General features: G+C 46.5%; 1 protein-coding gene across 3 annotated transcripts in view; it reads right to left on the bottom strand.

The window, feature by feature from the left end:
* MATN2 (matrilin 2) overlaps window positions 1-14,147 on the bottom strand; it is a 119,215-nt gene extending 105,068 nt beyond the window's left edge. For all 3 annotated transcript variants that reach the window (XM_080909430.1, XM_080909431.1, XM_080909432.1), the window contains exon 1: window positions 14,047-14,147. The gene's annotated coding sequence lies outside the window, so the exon portion shown is untranslated. The remainder of the gene's footprint in view (window positions 1-14,046) is intronic.
* Window positions 14,148-19,847: the final 5,700 nt, after the last annotated feature.

The following is a 19,847-nucleotide window of genomic DNA, read 5'->3' as shown; positions in this document are numbered from 1 at the left end:
CAGATGGTGTGACTTCATCATTGTGAGTCACTATGACACGGATGGTGTGATTCCATCACTGTGAGTCACTATGAGAGATGGTGTGACTCCTCACTGTGAGTCACTATGGCACAGATGGTGTGACTCCATCACTGTGAGTCACTGTGACAGATGGTGTGATTCCATCACTGTGAGTTACTATGTCATAGATGTTGTGACTCCATCACTGTGAGTCACTATGACAGATGGTTTGACTCCATCACTGTGAGTCACTATGACACAGATGGTGTGACTCCTCACTGTGAGTCACTGTGACAGATGGTGTGACACCATCACTGTGAGTCACTGTGACACAGACAGTGAGCCACCATCACTGTCAGCGAGTTGCTGAATTGTATCTTTCTGAGTCTGACTGGTTTCTGTAGTAGACTATGGTCCAGTTCAATCTGCTTAGTTCATACATAAATATATCACGAACCGGGGGACAAGCACCTCCCACTGAGCCATCCGTCCAGCCGTATCTGTTGTTATCCGTATCCTTCTGCACTGGAGCCAAAGATGTATACATGTTCATCTATGATTTTTGTAATTTGTTGAAATAGGGCTCCACTGTCTGACTCTGGCTGGCCTCCACCTCACAAGGATGTCCTCCTGCCTCTGTCTCCCCAGTATTGTGACTCAAATGCTCACCACTATACCAGGCTCTGATCTAAAAACGGGTTAAACCCAACTTTACTAAACCAGTACAATTTCTACCCATACTCTAAATATTTATCCTTACAGTTAAGGACAGTTCATACCCCTTACCAAAGAAACTTCTTAGCCCCCGGGTGGTGTCAAACGCCTTGAATCCTAACACTCAGGAGCAGAGAGAGGTGGATCTCTGTTTGCTTGAGGCCAGCCTGGTCTACAGATCTGGGTTTACACAAAGGAGACCCGTTTCAAAAACAAACAAAACAGCAACAAGAACAAGAACAAAAAGAAACGTTTCTTTGCAAAAGAACCATTATGGAACATCACAACTAAGAGATGGAGAGATGGTGCTGTGCCCAGTCCCCACTGATGCGCTTGCGATACATTTTTGCGTGGGAGGTTCGGGAGTCACTGTGGAGAAGGCGCTGGAAAGACGGTGAAAGCCAGAGGAGCAGGAGGGTTGCAGTGAGGGTGTGAGCCCTAGAAATGCTAGAGATGCAAGACCCGTGAAAACTCATCACAGCTCCTAAACAAGACCTGAGCACCGTCACCACCCATGGATAACTCATGAGGGGGGAAAGTTCACAGGGCCTAAGGCCTCTACCAAGAATGCGGACAACTGGGAAATGTGGAGAGCGAGAGGTGGTCTTCTTCAGGGACGAGCCCCTTCCGTGATCACATGCTTTCCAATAACAAGTGGTCAGCCCCCACATCATACAGGTAACATTATACACACTGAGCGGGGTCGTACGCCAATGAAAGACAAAGGACCATGAATTTGAGAGAGAGCCAAGGGGGTGCCTGGAAGAGACTGGGGAGAGAAAAGGGAGGGGGACTGATGTGATTATACTATAATTTTAAAACAATACATTATTATATTTAAGGAAATGCAAATCCCTAGTATGCTATTTTTGTTACACTTTTTTCCCTTTATTTATTTATTGGGGGTGGGGTCATGCACACTCCACAGTGTGCACATGTAGGTCAGAGGACAACTTGTGGTAGTCAGTTCTTTCCTTCCACTATGTGAATTCTAGGAATTGAACTCAGGTGTCAGATTCAGGGACAAGGATCTTTACCCCCTGAGCTATCTTGCCAGCTCACTTTGTTATTTTTATTATTCTGCACACAATTAGCAGAGACTATACCCTAATGTGGTCATGGTGAACCGTTTCATTAGCATGAAGCCAGATAGTGTGTTTACATACAAAACAATGCTGAAGCTCATAATTTTTAAAAGCTTTTAGCATTTATTTATTTTATATATTTGTATACATATATATGATACATGTATGCTACAGTATGCACAGGAAACTCAGAGGACAACTTAAAAACTTGGTTCTTTCCTTCTACCATGTGGATTCCAGGAATCAAACTTAGGTTGTCAGGATTGGCAATGGACAACTTTTCGCATCTCATTAGCCCCCAATTCAAGGTTTTTTAACTACATATAAGTATCTGAAAGTATTTAAATTTTTCTTATTTCAAAAGGAAATGGCACGGTAAGCCATAAAATGGTAGGAGATATTTATAAATATATATAATTAATTATTTGTGTAGTTAATATAAAAATGTATACCCTTTTCAATAATAAAAAAAAGAATGAGCACTTGAAAATATGCAAAGGTTTGAAGAATGCTTTAGTTTGGGTTTCTATTGCTGTGGGAAGGCACCATGACCAAGGCAACTCTTATTAAGGAAAACATTTCACTGGGGCTGGCTTACAGTTTCAGAGGTTCCGTCCATTATACCATGGTGGGAAACACTGTAGTGTCCAGGCAGACATGGAGCTGGAGAAGGAGTTGAGAGGCAGCAGGCAACAGAAAGACGTTTAAATGTTAATTATTAAGGAAATATACAGACAAAGGTACCACAACGCACCTCACCTCAACACACCTGCTGGGGCAGCCACCACAACACAATGCCTGCCACCTTGAAAGGATGCAAGGACCTTGGAACCCTCATGATTTGCTGTTAAGCATGTCAAGTAGTGTGTCATTTTGGAGCACAGTTGTCAGCTTCCTGTGAAGTTATACCTAAATAACACCACACCAGGTAACTTAATGTCTCTATTCATCCATGCTTTTAGCGCCAAAACGCCACACCCTGGGAAACCGTTCAACCCCAGGAAAATCGAAAGCATTGCCCTCTCTGAGCCCTGACCCTACGCACTTACTCAGAAGACACAAGCATCCATACACACCTTAACTCTTTCTCAGATGCTTACAGGGGCTGTGCTTTCTTTCCAATGCTGAACATGGAAAACAACCCAATGACCATCAGCTTATGAGTGGGGAACAGATCAGAATACACCGGAGTCCTACTGAGCAATTAGGAACGCTCTGCCATCTGAACCCCAGAACCACACCAAGTAAAGCAACCCGGACACAAAAGGACTACGCTCTGAATTCTCTGACTAGAGGAATGTTAATAAAGGGCAAAAACTATACAACAAGAGCAGGAAGAAAACCAATGGGCTTGTGAGTAAGAAAAGGGAGCCAGCCAGGGAGAAGCCAAAACGAAGGCTAGAAGGCTGTTTACCTTATGGTTATGATGGGGCGATGTATCTGTTGAAACTTACCAAATCATACCCTTTAAAATTAACAAACTCCATTGTAAGTTAAACTTCAAAAAAAAAAAAAAGCTATTTAAAATAAAGGAATGGCATCGAAGAAAAGCGGGAGGAAGGGTTGGAGTATTGTGGGACACTGTCTTCTGGGCATGCCCTAGCCATAGCTTGGGTGAGCTCTCAGCAGCTCTGATTACCTATACAAGACCTGCATGAGGTTGGGTGGGCCTGTTAATATTCCCCACCCCATGCAGGGAGGCAAGCTCCCAGGCCATGTCCCTCCCCAAGGAGGATTTCTAGGTAGCTAATGGTTGTTAGGAGAAGGAGAGACGTTTTCTGCGGTGCTGTAGACATTGGAAGTTGCCCCTGCTCCTGTAACCAACCTTAACACACACACACACACACACACACACACAGAGTGGGGGGGGGGCAGGCAGACAGGCAGGCAGGCAGGCAGGCAGACAGGCAGACAGGCAGGCAGACAGACAGGCAGACAGGCAGACAGGCAGACAGGCAGACAGGCAGACAGGCAGACAGGCAGACAGGCAGACAGGCAGACAGGCAGGCAGACAGACAGGCAGACAGGCAGACAGGCAGACAGGCAGACAGGCAGACAGGCAGGCAGACAGGCAGACAGACAGGCAGACAGGCAGACAGGCAGACAGGCAGGCACAGAGACAGAGACTGGGGCGGGATGGAGCATGCACCACACAGACATGAAAGCCAGTGAGACAGATCAGGAGATAAAGTACTTGCTTCTCATGGCTAGAGATCCAGTTAGAAAGATTGACTCTACAAAGTTGTTCCCCATCTCCACGTGAACCCCAATTAAAGCTAAAAGACATGAAAGTATATGAGCTGGGAAGAGGAAGGGGAGGAGTCAAACCAGGAGGGGAACAAGAAAGGGTAATGGGGGCAAATACGGTCCAAACGCATTGGGCATGTGACTGAAAAGTCATAATGAAATCTACTACTGTAGTCACCAATACATGCTAACTAAAATAAGAAAGATTCTATATGCATAGTAATGGCGATGTTATGTAATATACTTATTATAATCGGACAATATGGGCTTTTCACATAATAGCAAGTCGATGCATGTCCTCAAGTCAACGGTGCTCTCTTGGTTTGGCGTCTGAAGAAGATGTAACATCCCTAAGAGAAAAATGAGCCGGCTTTTCAGCACAGTCCTTTCAGCTCTGAGCAACTGAGAGCTTTTCTGTGAGAAACAGTGAAGCAAGGGGGGAGGGGGGACAGAAAGAATGTTTGGAAATAATACCACAGGCGCTTTGACTTTTGTTCTGGCCATTTGTCTCCTTTCCGTGAGACAATGAGTTCTTTTATGCAGCTTTACCAAGAGACTGGGACAGAGAAAAAGGGGTGCTCTAACAGCTGGGGGCCTTCTAAGCATCACTATCTGACTCATCGGGCAAGTAGGGTCCCTCCACAGTCAGGAACAAGGAGCTATGGATCTTGAGAGACCTCACTTGTGAGTCATAACTCTCTGGTCTTTAATTAACCATCAGTAAGAGGCAGGACATGGAAGCGGTGTCTCTTCCTAAACAAGACTGCAGGCCCATAGTACCCTGCTCTTCTAGAAAAGTCTATAGCCCCATTCACATAAGAAAAGGAAATGGCAGGCTGGGAGATGGCTCAGTGGGTGAACGCTCTTGCTATCAAACATGGCCGTCTGAGTTCTATCCCACTTGGTAGCAGGGAACCAACTTCCATGTGTGCTCATGGACACATATACACACAAATTCATCCGATAAAAATTTAAATGTAATTAAGGGAAAAAGTGGGAAGGGCATTAATGTTGGCTGAGTGAAGGAAATCCGGTATTCTGCAAACTGTCATCTCATTTGATCCCAACCAAAGCAGACAAGCTCTTACTTCTGAGGACAGAACCCTAAGGTTTATAGATGGAGACCTTCCAAGGCCTCAGAGCTGGTTAACTGGTAAAACCATGAAGATTCTCCCCCTGCCACCTCTCAGGACATCGGGTAGGCAACTGTGTCCCTCACAGACCTCTGTCAGCATATATCAATATGTGACTCTGAGCATTTACAGATAACCGGGCCATGCTGAGAATAAATCTCAGAGGTGGGCTCTCCTGTCTTCCTTCCACCTGTTATCAGAATCGCCATCTCTTGCACGACCAGCCAGTATATGCTAGAACATAAAGGTACCCACGGACAATTCAAAATTTTACACCCTGGTTATTACCGGGTTGACCTGACAGGGCTGTGACTTCCAACCAGAGGTGAGGATCTGCTGCCAGACCAGCTTGTGTAGGCAGGAGCTCATCTTCTCTTCCTCAAGTCCGTCGGTGGTCAAGGCTACCCCTTGGCTTAGCTGTCTACACCTAGACCAGTAAATGCAAGCCAGTTTCCATCTGCCCTCTGCATCCTGGCCGTAGTCAGAAATGCGCAAACTTCACTTTCTTCTCTCCCAGCTGCTTCCATGGCTGCGCCAGTTTTGCAGTCTAGGCCTTTCACACCCAGACTCTCTGGGGCACTGCTGAAACGCCCTCTCTGTGGCTTCTTCATCTGTTTAAGGTCTGCCGATGGCCTCACTGAACAAATATTACCCTCAAGACCCTCCATGACTGACCACTGGCCATCTCTACAATATGGATGTCCCCACATTTACCCAAGGCTTCCAAGTAGAGCCGGAAGCACCCAGATTGTTTTGCAAAGGGCGACCTTGCCTATGCTGGGCCCATGTCCTCCAGTGCCTACGCTCTGTATTAATCAAGAGGATATTCAGCCCTCCATGTTTGACTTGTGGGTCACTCAGGCAGTAAAAATCCTCTGGTTTTCACAAGGGTTGGCTTCCACACATCACAGATGGACTTGTTACCTGTGTCCCTATTCTTCTTGCTACCTCAAACCTCTTCCTGTCTAGGCACGGGCTACTCTTCGTGATGACACCCTGTCCCCTGTGTCTCCCACATGCTGGTTCCAAATTCTGTAAATAAGTTTGTATAGGATTGATGTTTTGGACAAATGCCTATTCGAAAGAAGATCGATAAAGGCCAAAGCAAACTGGTAGCTCAAGCCCCTGTCTTTAATGACTACATTTGCTCAAATGAAGGCAACTGTAATAGAAGGTTCTCAACTCTAATGGCAGGACCCTCACGTGCAGTTTCTGTTTGAAATAATGTTTAAAAACATAAGGCTTCAGCTGGAGAGATGGCTCAGGGGTTAAGAGCACTGACTGCTCTTCTTGAGTTCAATTCCCAGCAACCACATGGTGGCTCACAACCATCTGTAATGGGATCTGACGCCCTCTTCTGGTGTGTCTGAAGACAGCTACAGTGTACTCATAAAAATAAATAAATCTTTTTTAAAAAAACATAGACTTATTTATTGTATTTTGTATGTGTGAGTGTTTTGCCTTCATGCATGTATGGGTACATGTGCTCATAACCACCAAGCCACCTCTTTAGCCCATCACATGCAATTTCTTGACCAATGTAAACATTAAACATGCATTTTTAAAGGACTAAAGATGAACTATCAAAATGTGCCACGGATCCATACTAAAGATGTCTTAAATTGTAAAACTGTATATGAATTAAAAAAATAATAATAATGCTTTTTGGTGAAAAGCTTGTATAAATCAAAGTTCTGGTTTTGTTTTCATAAAATGATGTCCTGGAGAGATGGCTCGGTGGTGAAGAGCACTGACTGCTCTTCCAGAGGTCCTGAGTTCAATTCCCAGCAACCACATGATGGCTCACAACCATCTGTAATGAGATCTGATGTCCTCTTCTGATGTGTCTGAAAACAGCTATAGTGTGCTCATATACATTAAAAAAAAAAAAAAAAAAAAAAGATGTTTTTGAGTGTTACTTGCCTTTCTGACACAGATGATGTATTAACACTAAAGATGCCTCTGAGGTCCCTAGCATGCTCACTTCTAGGTTGCTTGGGACACTGCCAATTTCTAATCCATGTATTCTATGTCACTAGAAATTTTATCCCAGGCCAGCAGTCCTAATTTACAAACCATGTGGACAGTCACTGTAAGGGAGTGCACGGTGACAGATAGCCTGCTCCTTGGTTAAGGACCTTTGGACCTCGGTTAAGTCCCAGAGACTCTGAAGGGACAATAGGTGTGTCACCTGCTCCCAGGCACCAGGCCCATCACTAGTCACAGTCCCCCATAGATTAGTGGCCATCAATCATGGAAGAGCAATGCCCCCAAGCCCTTTCATATCCTTAACATCTCAGACCAAGACAATAGGAAAAGAGACCTGACTTGTTGTTACATAGGCTCAAAACAAAGATCTTCATGCTAATGAGGTATCTAGAGGTCTTGAGGGCTTAGCCAATAAGCTTTCCTTTCCAGACACTCCTCCCTGCAAAAGGTATTTAATCTCAGCCCCCCCACCCCGAAATGTGGGGTGTGGTTTTACACATCCACTTTCCACCATGGCAACAAATGGTTTAGAACCACAGACTCTCTTTTCATCCACATCCTCTGTGGGGAGCCTTGGAGAAGGCCTATAGACCTGCCATAAGGCCTCTCTGCGCTCCCAGCCACAACCACTACCAAGCCTGCTAGCTATCAAGCCAAGCACAATCACCACGGAAACTCTCTTTCCCTCCCACCCGCCATGGCCCCTGGATGTCCAAGTGCATGACAAACAGATGCTCTGCCCTCGTCCGCAGGCCAATGGACCCCCAAACCAGCTCTGGTTTTCCCATGCCTCAGACTGTCCTTTCCCACCCTCCGATTTGTGTCCTGGGCTTTTCTACAGCCCCCAGATGCCCTGGTGAGGTGTGGAATAGGCTGGGTCAAACTCCCCACTTCCCACCTCCCCAAGTGGCCGTGCCCTGTGGCAGAGCGGACTAGGGGCCGGCATCCCTACAGGTTTCCAGTTAGTGTTCTGAAAGCATACATCCATACTCTAAACCACCTAGCTATGCGCTGCGTTGTTCTTTTTTAAATCATCCTTAGTCCGGGAGTTAAGAGCACTTGATGCTTTTCCAAGACTGAAGTTTAGTTCCCAGAACTTATTTTTGGCAGCTCCCGTAACTCCAGCTCCAGGGTTTCTGCTATTGGGTACCCACACTCATACTCTCATATACACTCTTATATTCTCTCTCTCTCCCTCTCCTCCCTGCAGCATCAACCCTCCATTGCAGACACCATACAGTGTCTCCATTTAGGTCTGACTGGATAAGACAACTGAGGTACTGGGTAGGTGTCACCCTTTAGTGTGGGAAGCCACCGCATTCGCCATTACAAGATGGCGCCCAGCCGGAAGGGAGGGTGGCCAGTTTTGAGATAAACAACCTAAGTGCGCATGCACATATGCCTGTTTTGCTGACTCATGCTGACTCCAAGTATGCTAATTAGGGCACACAGAATGCACCAATCAGGTGGCGACACAGTCCTCCTAAGCATATATAAGGAGGGTTGGTTTCTGGGCTCTGCAATCAAACCCGCAATAAACGCCTGTAGAAGGATCCTGTGTGGTGCATCTTCCTTGCTGGTGAGATAGGCGATCGCTACACTTTAGAAACAAAGTGTGACTGGAAACTATTTTAGCAGGTCCTAATAGCTGAGTAGTGTGGCAGTGGGAACGAATCACTGCTTTGTCTACAACATGATACATGGTATACATGATAAACCATCAATATAATAATGAATAAGATAAAATACTAATCTGCACTCCAGTCAGTAGTGTGGCTACATGAGAGGATTAGCACACAGAGATGGGTATTAACAGGAATTCTGGGTGCTGGGATCATTCTGCTGATTGTGGTTCAGACCCTTGTCCACACCCAGCAGCTTCCTTGACCTGTGCACTTCTCCATATGTTAACATCACAAAAAGTTTAATTCTAGAAATTAATCTTTGTCGACAGTGGTACCTCAGAAGATAGGTAGTGATCCACTCGGACTCAGTGAGGAGCTTCAGAGATACGGAGCCGGCAGGTAGTTACATTGTTCCCTGAGTGTCTGGACTCAGTTACCTGTCTTTCAGTTTCAAAAGCACTTGCCTAGCATGTTGTAAGGTTCAGAGTTCAATCCCTAGTGCCCCGAGAAATAAGTGCATGCTGGGAACTAAAACCTGGTCCTTGTACATGCTAGGCGAGCATTCTCCTATGGAGCTACAACCCAGATAAGCACTTAGTGCTAAGCAAGGCTCGGTTCTCAAATCCTGCTATGGGCCAGCCAGAATTGAAGCGTATAAGGACTGCTTCCCAGGACCCGCTCACCATCCTGTATCTCCTAGAGAGGAATGGTTAGTAAACAAGGCTGTACCGTTGCCACCTCCCAGAGCATCCTCTCAAGCCCTGTGAGGGAGAATAATAGTGTTCTAAACGTGTCCCTGTCCTAAACAAAATTAAGAACAAGAATTAAGACCGCTAATCAAATGACCTTTAAAAGAAAAAAAAAAAAAAACTTTTAAAAAACAGAAATATTAGAGAGCTGGCTCAGCAATTAAGAGCACTGGCTGCTGTTCCAAGGGTCCTGAGTTCAATTCCCAGCAACCTCATGGTGGCCCACAACCATCTGTAATGGAATCCGATGCCCTCTGAAGACAGTTACAGTCTGAAGATGAGTTCCAGTATACTCACATGCATAAAACAAATTAATTTTAAAAAGAGAGAGATACCGGATATGGTGAAGCACTCTGCAGTAATGTCTGCAACTCAGAAAGCTGCATTAGGATCATGAGCTCAGGGCTGGAGAGATGGCTCAGCAGTTAAGAGCACTGGCTGCTGTTCCAAGGGTCCTGAGTTCAATTCCCAGCAACCACATGGTGGCTCACAACCATCTGTAATGGAATTCGATGCCCTTTTCTGGTGTGTCTGAAGACAGCGACAGTGTACTCATAAATAAATCTTTTTTTTAAAAAAAAAAAAAAAAAGGATCATGAGCTCAAAGCCAGCCTGAGCTACACAGTAATACCTCTACTTCAAAAAAAAAAAAAAAAAAAAAAAGAAAGGAAGGAAGAAATAATAATAATAAAGGGCTTTAATAATCACCAGGTCTTGCTGATCTAGACTCAGTTCCCAGCACCCACACAGAAGTTCGTAGTCACTGTTACCCCAGGTCCAGAGGATCTGATGCCCTCTTCTGGCCAGTGAGGATGCCAGGCATAAGAAACATTCACATACATGACAATAAATAAATGTAAAAAAAAAAAAAATAAAGCAAAAATGGTGAGATGACCCTGGACTAGGCAAGGAACCCAAGCATAATCACAAGGGTCCTCAACAGAAACAGAAGAGAGAGCCCAGCAGGTGGCATCGTGACGTTCATGGAACATTCCGGTCAAGGATGCAGGAAGCCTCTGGAAGTTGAAGGCACCAGTCCTGAGGACAATGGATTTTACCCAATGAGAATCATTCAGAATTCAGACCTCTACCGAAATAAGCTAGTGCATTTGTGTTGGTCTGAGCAATTAAATTTGCAATGCCTTGTTACATGAGAAACTGATGCAAATGGATTCACTGGAAATGGAGGGCTGCATATTAAAAATTTCTAGACTGGAAAAAAAAATCACCTAATTCTGTTGTTGGGGGAACAGTCTGTTAAGGGCCCAGAATAAAAAGTTGTGGTTGGGGGCCTGGAGAGATGGCTCAGGGGTTAAGAGCACAGACTGTTCTTCCAAAGGTCCTGAGTTCAATTCCCAGCAACCACATGGCGGCTCACAACCATCTGTAATGGGATCCGACGCCCTTTTCTGGTGTGTCTGAAAACAGCTACAGTGTACTCATATGAATAAAATAAACAATCAAATCTTAAAAAAAAAAAAAAAAGTTGTGGTTGGTCCAAGAAATTGAGAAAATACAAAAGGAACAGGAGTAGCTACTTCTGGCCTGAGTTTGAGAACAACCAAGGGCTCAAAAAGGAACTCAGCTGGTCTGGTTGAGTCACGTTCCAAGATGGTAGAGTCGAATGAGTCATTTCCTCATGGGCCCAATGTAAGTATAAGAATCTGAGAGACAGTAACAGGTGAAAGGCAATGAGAAGGTAGGGCAGACGGGGAGAGGAAGGGAGGGAAATAGACCGGTTAGGGAGGAGAGAGATACAGAGACAGGGAGAATGGGAAACAGGACAGAGAAGTTAGAAGATGCTGGTCCTGGTTTTGAGATGGAAGAAGGGACCAGGGCCAAAAACAAACAAACAAACAAAAAAACAATCAGTTTTAGAACTGAGAAAACATGAGGCGTCACATTTCTCCTAGAGCCAACAGAAAGACCCATTTCAGCGTCTGACCTCTCACTGGGCACATCCATGGGTAGACGGTGGCTTCCCTGTCAGCGCTCCCGGAACATCGAGCCCGCTCAGTCGCTGTTTTTTTTTTTTTTTTTTACGGGCAGCTATTTTGTGAAATTTTCTGTTTCAACCAAGTGAGTTTGAAACCTAGAGTACGGGGTGGAGTCCCATGACCTCCACTTGGATCTCAGAACCTGTCACTTGACCTTTGACAGATCTCACCAAAGCCAGGGTCATAAGGATAGACAGTAAGTACCAAGCCTCTGCTCAGAGCCAGACATTAAGCATTTGGCAAGTGCAAGTGAGCTCAGTTTCCCCAACAATCCTACGCCTGATTGGAGGAAACTGAGGCACGGAGCACACTTTTTTTTTAAAGTCCCTACAGGTATGAGGAGATAGGACTGGAAGTCTGGTTCTTCAGATGTCAAGCATCGTGCTTTGAACTCTTCTCTTGCTTTCCCTCATATGTCCAGGTCATTGTCACTACCAACGATGTCCAAGGGCTCTGAAATTTAGCCCAGCCCTGCCAACTAAGCCGCCTTCATGCTGTGGTGACTGGCGGCTGAATTCTACTACAGAACTTAAAGGTGACCTAATGGGCTGGAGCTCTGGGAGCTCTTGAAAGAGCATCCGGCACTGTTTCCTAGCAACACCATGCACACCACTCTCTGGCGTACCAGCCATCCCCAGAGCCCTGCGCATCATCCCCACGTTCACGTTAGACAGAGAAGGGAATCCCGCTTAGCTTCCCCCAGAGACTCCCAGGACAGGAGGCTGCTCATGGGATAGAACCAGCAAGCAAATGCCGGAAGAAAACTCCAGGAAAGGCCCTTGCTGGCCTGGCTGGTGTTACCTCTCCAGTCGGCCCTACCAATCCCAGCATCCCCTTGGTCACCCCTCACTCACGCAGCTTCCACTAAGACCAGGCTTTCTCTCCCTCTCTCTCTCCTTCCCACCCCCTTATCTCTGTGCCTTCTCTTAGTTACCAGTAAGAACTGCTTCTAGGCAAACTCTCCAGTGGTTCATCTTCCTAAAATCTTGAGCCTCATCCCAATTGTCTTTTTTTCCTCCCTCTTTTAGTTTTTTGAGAAAGGGTCCCATGTAGTTCAGGTTTGTTTTAAAGTTACTATATAATCAAGGATGACCTCGAACTTTTCATCCTCCTGTTTCTGGTGCCAGGATTCAAGTGCCGGCATTATAGACATGCACCACCATGTCCGGCTTTCGCCTAGCCTTTTCCTGTCAGACGCGAATGGCCTTGTCTAATAGGAGTTTGATCTGCCAGTTGTCCAAGGGTGTCTCACAGTTCAATTAACTGATACCCTCAGCAATGAACTTCAGGCCCCGTGTCTCCTGACCTCCGGGGTCTGGACCCTGGAAATCAGGCCCTCCGAAGCCTGGGTTTATAGAAAATATCTGGCTGGTGATGTGGGGGTCTGAAGCTGAATTCTACCAAGTGGAATAAAAGCAGAAAAAGAAGTGAGACAGGAGATGAAAACTTGCAGCCTCCACCTCCTCCGGTGGAGTTTCTGAGAGAAAAAAAACTCCAGAGGCTTAGAGGAAGCCTTCCACGCCACGAACTCACCTTGGTATCTCGACTGGCTTTGTGAAATTATCACTTTGAAAGAAGGCAGGAAGAATGTGCCAGAATAAACTCCATTAACACATATAAGTTATCTGCCATCTCAGAGCAACCCTCAAAAGGCTTTGCCCTAGAATTAGGAGTGGGGTGTGAATTCAATGTTCACACAGATTCCTTCCTGTTCTGGAAAGGTGGGTGGCAGAGCCCACAAGCCGTAAGAGACTTCTAGAACTATTCTCTGTGCTCCCGTCAAATCGCATTTAACCCCGTAGGCATTAAAATTCCCTCTAGGTGGACGAGAACCCTGAAACTCTCAAGTTTACTCCAACCTGTAAAACTTAGTAGCTGTGGTTTGAACGAGGCCTTACTGATTCCCATGCCTCTGCCCTTTAACCTTTCAGCTTCATTGTCCAACCCTCAAAGGCTGATGGGAACTGCCCTCTTTGTACATGCACTGTGAGCGCTCCACAGTTGTTACTGTAGAGTATCTCCAGAACACCTACTCCTGGAGACCTTACAAGAGATTGTCCCCATACTGCTCTGCCCTCTCCCCAAAATGTCCTCCAGTCTTCTAGCAACACGAAATACAAGGAAGCCTGAGCCAGACAGAGGAGGCAAAGGAAATCTAGACGACCCTGGTCTATAGGGGGTAACCAAGTTATTTTCTACCTGGTAGATAGACTGTCACTGGAAACCCACTCAACAAGTCCCCATTCCCTGGTCAGTGTGGAGCGGGACTGAGTGTCCCAGCAGCGCGGCACAGCGCCCCCGCGGGGCACCCGTGGACGACTGCCGGGCCGTGTGTCCCGCGCCTGGCTCGGCGTGGCGGGACTTCTCCCAGCTGAGGACACTCGGCCACGCCGCCTTCCTCTCCCACTCTCCCGTGGACACAGCGGCTCCCCCGGAGCGGGACAGATTGCGCATCTGTGGGTCGGTGGGGTCGTCTGTCTGCGCCCGGGTCAGCGCGCCGCGCTCACCTGCAGCACCGAGGAAGTGAGGCAGGGGCGTAGCCGGGAGGGTCCGTCTCCGTGGTCCGCCGCCTCGCCCCGCAGAGGACCGCAGAGCTCCCTGGGCGCGCGACCGAGGATCCCGCGCCTACGCCGTGTCCTAAGCCGCCGCCTCCAAGTCCCATCCCAGGGCGCTCTCCGCGCTCGCCGGCGAGGCTCCCTGCGAGGGCGGCGCGAGGAGGCGGAACCGCGCGCGCGAGGGCTGGAAGCGGGCGGGCGGAAGGAGGGGTGTCCTCCTTGGGGATGGGGAAGGCGGGGAGAGGCAGCAACCAGAGCTGCCCCACGCTGCAGGCAGCGCCCCCAGCTCGGGACCCCGGCAGCTCTCCCTGCCCGTTGCCAACCTCACCCTCCCGGTGCATCTCCAGCCCCGGTGGATGGATAGGTCTGCAGAGGTAACTGAAAGCTTTAGGGGGCTTGTCGGCCTGGGGTGAGGGTTTCCTGGTAACAGGAGATACAGCTGGAGTCATAACTTGAATTGAGGATCATTTTTTTTTTCTCCTGAAGGCATCCTTGGAGCACCATGATGAAGAAAGAAGTTGGTGAGACTTGAAATGACTGTTGGCAGGGCCAGAAGTTGTCTTGGCTGTCTAGGACCGCCCCACCAGCGCCAGTTCATATTAGGAGCATCCACTGGCTCTGGACCAGCCCCTGGGATGGGAAAGGCCATTAAGATGCCAAGATGAGGAGGTGCGATTCCTCCCCCTGAAAGAACAACGTCTAGTACAGACAAGACTGGAGAAATTATCCGCAAGAATTCTGTAACTTTGAAACATTATCCGAGAGAGCGGCCATTCTAGAAGAGACAAAGAAAACAGGCTTGATCGGTACCAGGGAAGCGAGCTGACACCCAGGCTCCGGGATTACCAATTTGGGATGACAGGACTCTTCAGATGGCCAGGCATCTAATAAAACCCTAATTCTGGAGCTGGAGGGATGGCTCAGGGGTTAAGAGCTGCTCTTCCAGAGGTCCTGAGTTCAGTCCCCAGCAACCACATGGCAACTCATAACCATCTGTAACGGGATCTGCTGCCCTCTTCTGGCGTGCAGGTGTACATTCGGATAAACCAATCAAATTTAAAACAAACAAACAAAAAAACAAATTCTATCACTCAATTGCTAAGCCAACACACCCCCATCCGGGTTTTAACAAACCATCAGAGAAAATCAGAACTAACTGGTTTCAAATCCTAGAATACAGACAAATGTCAGGTAAGACCTATTCCTACAAAGAGCTCCAGGAGTGGGTAATTTAAATCTCAGCTATGGGGCTAGAGAGATGGCTCAGTGGTTAGAGCATTGACTGCTCTTCCAGAGGTCCTGAGTTCAATTCCCAGCAACCACATGGTGGCTCACAGCCATCTGTAATGGGATCTGACGCCCTCTTCTGGTGTGTCTGAAGACAGCTAATAAAACAGAATAAATAAAATGACCATTGGTTATGGTGCACACCCTTAGTCCCAGCACCCAGGAATAAAGGGGTCTCTGAGTTTGAGGACAGTCTGACCTACATGGTGAGTTCCAGACCAGCTAGGGCGACATAGAGAGGCAGTCAAAAACAACCAACCAAGCAACAATAAAAACCCATAAAACAAAGGGTTAACGCATTCTGGCCTTACTGCCAAGAACTAATCAGGGCCTCACAACCCTGAGTTCTTTACCTGAACCTTGGGCCACAGGATGTTACTGATTTCTTGCACTGGTCATAAATTTCTCCTTCAGGCTTTGGGAGAAAGAAGGTGGAGGTCAGAAAACAGAACAAAGTCTTCAGGAAATGTTTGGTCTTGGATCCTATAGAAGACAGCAAAAATCTCCGAGGAGCTGGAAAAGTTGAGTTACAAGTTAAGGAAATTTATATTTCAAATGTGTGTGTATCCCAAAATACCCACGGGGTCCAGTAATTTACCAGGAAAACAATAGCTATTTGGAAATCCTTCCAGTTCTGAGGAGACTCTGATTTAATAATGATCTGCATTATTCAGTCTGTGCCAACTGAAGCGGGTGTTTCCCCCCCAGGGAGTTCTATGGGGATTCTTAGGAAGAGGAAATCTGTAGGTGGCGCAAGGATAAGGGCAGGACAAAAGGGTCAAATGAGCTGTTCTACTTTATGGGATGCTCTTTAGGTCCGAAAAACAATAACAACAACCGAAACAAACAAACACGGCCCCCAGCAAATCATACGGAAGCCCAGTGTCCTGGTATGCACGGTTGGAACAATGATTTGCCTCTCGGGTACCTCGTGTGCGGGGCAAGGCGGTAAAGGTAAGTAGCTGAGATGAACCGTTGGAGCCTTTTGTGCCTGAGGCTCCAATGTAGACTGGAGGGAACCGCATTCAGAAGAAGCATTGGGCTAAGGTGTCTAGTTCGTGTGGGGACTCACACGAGCAACCCCAAGAATGAAGGCAATGGTGTCGAAGAGCTCAGGAGGTAACTGTTGGATCACACATTTGTAACTGTACAGCGTGCCAGCGTCCATTCCATCTCTGCGGAGGCTCTCTGCTGGGGCCCATTTTACCCGTTCCATACACTTGAGCTGTATTTAGAAAGCAAGCTGAGCTGGCCCAGCAACACACACCTCTTAGTCCCAGCACTTGGGAGGCAGAGGCAGGTGGATCTTTACGGAGCGAGATCCAGGACAGCCAAGGATACACCGAGAAACCCGATCTTGAAAAATAAAAACAAACAAACAAACAAAAGCAATCCATGGAGAAATGTGTGATCAGGGTTTCTGCTTCAGTTCCTGCCTCCAGGTGCCTGTCGTAGCTTCCCTCAGTGGACTGACACCCTGTTGCTCTTGGTTGGTGGTTTATCGCAGCAATAGAAAGAAAGCTAACACAATGTCTATTTGGGATTGGGGGAGGGGCCGTAATTTCACATAAGCATAATTTATGAAGGGTCTCAATATGAATTTTTTCAAGATTTGTTTTTAAGATTTATTTATTATATGCAAGTACACTGTAGCTGTCTTCAGACACACCAGAAGAGGGCATCAGATCTCATTACTGATGGTTGTGAGCCACCATGTGGTGGCTGGGATTTGAACTCAGGACCTCTGGAAGAGCAGTCAGTGCTCTAACCACTGAACCATCTCTCCAGCCCTCGAGATTTGTTTTTATGTGTGTGTTTTTCTGCATGTTTGTCTGTGCACTACTTGCATGCCTAGTGCCACATACACACACACAACACACACACACATACACACACATACACATGCACACATACAATACACACACATACATACACACACACATACACACACACACACACAAAACACACACACACAAAACACATACACACAATACACGCACCATTTATTTTAGACAGGGTCTCACTGTGGTTGGCCTGGAACTCACCTCAAACTCATAGGTCTCTTCCTACCTCTTGTGTTGAGATTAAAGTCCTACACCACCACATCCAGTGTGAGAGGTTTCTAAATAAACACCTTAGAGAAACAAGATTGTAGTAAACATATATATATTTTTTTTTAAATAAATCCTGGTGTGGAGTTTCTTCCCGCCTTAGATCATTTATGTTCCTGGATAAAAGACACACACAGCAGGCTTTTTTTCTCTTCCTGCTCCTTCCTTGTGGTTTCAAGCCCAAGAAACCTAATAAGTGGATAGAAAGGTAAATAAGAAAGAGAAAAAAACCACAGTGAAAGGGTAAAAAACGTGAGGGAGCCACCATGAGAGAAGCTAGGAGAGCCATGGGGTAGGGGCTCAGAGACCCTGGCCCAAAGGGCCAGCTGTCTAATTGGAGCTAAGAGCAGCCTAAATAAACAGTAAGTAACGGCTTGGGTTACGGGTAGGAGGTAGATTCTAACAGCAGGAAGTGTAGGCAGCTGCCCATAATTGTGCTGCCTAATATATTAATTAATTAATAATTATAATATATTAATCATTAATGTGTATTAATGATATAAGGCTGTGTGCATCTTTCATCTGGGAACATGGATGGTCTAAAGTGGGAAGAAACCCCAATCTGGAATTTATAAACTATTTTTTACTACATGAGGCAAAAGGGATCGGGAAAACTAATATAGCGGGTCAAACACTTTGTTGAAGAAACAAAGCACATTCCAAAGAGAATTCAGGTTCTGTTTTGGCGTGTGTGTGTGTGTCGTGGGAGGTGCTTAGTGTTTGGTAACGCATGCATATTGTATGTGGTATGCATGTGGCATCCAGTGGACAGACAACCTTGGGCGTCTTTTCTCAGGTGCTGAGACCTTGGTTTTTGAGACACGGTCTAGATCTGGGACTTACTGGTTAGACTGGAGTGGAAACTGTGAGCTCCAGGCACCCATCCTCTCTGCTTCTGCAGTGCTGGGAGTACAATCATGTGTCACCGTGCCTGACTTTTCTGTTCTGTGATGTATCTGTACCAGGAGAGTTGAGAGACAGTAATTACAGTTTTTCTTAGTTCCTTGTTTAGCTGCGTAGGAAGAAGTCAGAGAGGAACTGCACTGTGGTATGACCAGTAAGAAGGTAACATCACAGTGACTTAAAAGACTTTATTTTCTCTCCAACCCTAAAGGAGCTGCTGGCCTGAGAAAGTGTTGTCAAGTCTATGTGTTACATTTACATACATACATGCACACATACACATACATCATACACATACACAAACACATACATACATACATACATACATATAGTATATATACATATATCAGCACACAAAAGCAACTCTGAGGTTGCTAGTGGCAGTTGAAACAGTCTATGTGGTCACCAGAAAATAAGCCATTCCTCATATCAGATGGGATAAACTCCTTGTACCGATTGCCGTGTTTGGTAGAGGTGAAGGGCCCCTTGATCATGTCCAAGTCTGTCTTTCACTGTCTGAATCATGTTCCGGCTGCTTGACCCTACCGGGTGGGTTCAGAACTCGTTTGGGTTCAGAACTCGTTTGGGCTCAACATCATAAGTCTCTTTCCAGATCAGTATAATGAAGGAGTGATGTGCAAAAAATAAAAATCAACACACACACTCATGCATGCATACACATACAGTCACACACGTGTGTGCGTGTACACACACTTGCACACATGCTATAAACACTTCTCCAGCTGTGACTTTGGGGGTCTGCCTGAGGGGCCCTTTCCTTAGAATGCTCTGTAGGAATGTGTTTTCTCCCACTGGGCTCCTCTGTGAGAATTTTCTTCTGTAGGATTTGAGCTCCACAGAGCTGTTAAGAATCTGTGGCGATGCCTGGGGGTGGGATTTCATCTGGCTTTAATTTGCCTCCTGTGCCTATTTTTATTCTCGTAAATACTTGCTGAGACCTTTCCATTTGCCAGATGTGTGCGTGGCACTGACATAAAAGCGAGCAACAAGGGCTGGAGAGGTGGCTCAGTGGTTAGAGCACTGACTGCTCTTCCAGAGGTCCTGAGTTCAAATCCCAGCAACCACATGGTGGCTCATAATCACCTGCAATGGGATCTGATGCCCTCTTCTGGTGTGTCTGAAAACAGCTACAATGTACTCACATATAATAAATAAATAAATCTTTAAAAAAATGGGCAACACATCCACAACTAAAGAATCACAGACAGGAGAGGGGGGTCCTGGGAGTGTTGTGAGAACCACAAACTTGCCTCCCAGATGGTGCTTCATAAGATTTCCTTTCCTTTTGGTTTTTGTTTCTTTCACTGTTTTCTGAGGGGGTTGTTTAATTGCTCGTTCACTTGTTTTCTCTGACTCAGGGTCTCTTTGTTTAGCCTTAGCTGTCCTGGGACACAGTCTGTAGACCAGGCTGGCCTCAAATGCACAGAGATC

This window comes from Micromys minutus, assembly GCF_963924665.1.
Source record: "Micromys minutus genome assembly, chromosome: 33".
Classification (NCBI taxonomy): Eukaryota; Metazoa; Chordata; class Mammalia; order Rodentia; family Muridae; genus Micromys; species Micromys minutus.
This window is presented reverse-complemented; position numbering and strand designations above follow the sequence as displayed.